General features: G+C 34.4%; 1 protein-coding gene across 1 annotated transcript in view; it reads right to left on the bottom strand.

Annotated features, from left to right (window-relative positions):
- LOC104162670 (plasma membrane calcium-transporting ATPase 2) overlaps positions 1-1,655 on the bottom strand; it is a gene marked incomplete at its 5' end in the record, with an annotated part of 101,212 nt that overhangs the window by 19,541 nt on the left and 80,016 nt on the right. The gene's annotated exons all lie outside the window — the stretch shown is intronic.

Below are 1,655 nucleotides of genomic sequence, written 5' to 3'. Positions count from 1 at the left end.
AGCAGATGGATAAAACAAAGGGATAATTTGTCCTGTGCTGAACTAGAGTTAGTCATAGCAGGAGAGAAAAGGCTGAGAAGGAAGAGAAGCACCTCTTCTAAAGGAGAAGTAGTCTCTCTTACGGTAGAACTCCACGAAGAGAAGACCTGCCACAGACTGTAAATCATGTAGGATATGTAAATAATGCATATTTTTAAGCTTGTGTTTTTCTCTTCTTGTCATGAAATACTGACCACAAGAGAAAGATTTTTTTTCCCCTCTGTATTTACTTTCTGTAAAATTGTAGTCTTTTCAGTGATAAAATTGTTAAGGTTCCAATACCAGATTTAATTTAATGACTAGCCTCTCACAACGTGGCTTGGGCAACTATGCCCATCTTTAAATTGAAAGTAGATGTTGATATTATTCTTAGTTTTCAATGGTTATGTAACAACCATGTATAACAAAATTTAGAAGCCAAATAATACATTGATCAAAGGCTGTGGGAAATTCTTCACAGCTGAACGATCTAATAAAACAGCTAGGATTTTTCTTCCTTTCCCTGCTTTTCTTCCCCTCTCCCAAAGTTGGTATTTTCCAATCAGTTGAAAACAAATCTTTTCAAGAATTATCAAACTGATTTTAGGTCTTCCTCCTGCAAGGTCATAAATCAAATCCCATCTTCAGGTAATAATTACAGTAGAACAATCTGATAGTGGTGGTTTTCAGCAACATATGCATTAAAAGCTGTCATGACTCTTGAGTTTATTTCTTAAAAAAAAAATCTGAGGCCCACCTGTCCAAAAAGTTAATTTTTTCCATAAGAGAATAAATAATCAATTTTGAAAGCTAGCATCTCTTCATTACAATTTCATCAGAACCATTTCAGTATTCAATTGCAGTTGGCAATTTCTTGCCTGATTCTTCATAGTGGCAAACTAGTTGATCTATACGTATCTTTACATCTGAGAGACAAAACGTAACTTCACATTTTTCACATATTTTTTTACTGTGTCAGGTGGCATCAACTTAAATACATTAATAATGCATTCAAACATGAAAAAAATTAACATTATTATCAACTTTGTGATATGTGTTGTACATAAAAGAATAATGTAATATTTTAACAATACTGCTTGTACCTGTATTATTACTTCCAGACAGATAATCACATAACTTATTTATCTCATTGACACTTGTTTTTACATGTATATATAATTTTATATTAGCTAATGATGACACAGGTTGTAGCAGAATTTTAAAATGACACATGGAATAAACTGTGGTTTTCTGCAACTATTATAGGAAAAAATCCTTTTTCTTTCATCCCCTCTCCCATCCTTTGCACACAGAAGTAGGTGGATGGAGTATCAGTGCAGGTGTATATTAAATGGACTGGACTTAGTCCTATGCCAGTAACAAGGCTACCATGGATTGATAGAATGGCAGTTTCAGCAAGGGAATGAGTGCGTTGACATAGAACTGGAACTTCTTTTCACTTTCAAAAATTTGCCGTGGCTGAACATATACAAGCTACCTTGGGTACTCTATTGCAGGGAAGGTTACAGTGCATTTGTCCTTATTATACTTTTTTTGTGACTAGAGGACTAGGTTATGAATCAAATGTCTTTCAAGAAAAGCCTAACTAAAGAGGACCTTGGTGACAGCACGCCCTG

Source organism: Cariama cristata, unplaced genomic scaffold (assembly GCF_000690535.1).
Source record: "Cariama cristata isolate BGI_N322 unplaced genomic scaffold, ASM69053v1 scaffold8740, whole genome shotgun sequence".
NCBI lineage: Eukaryota > Metazoa > Chordata > Aves > Cariamiformes > Cariamidae > Cariama > Cariama cristata.
Note: the sequence above shows the minus strand (reverse complement) of the source record. Positions and strands in the feature narration are given on the sequence as shown.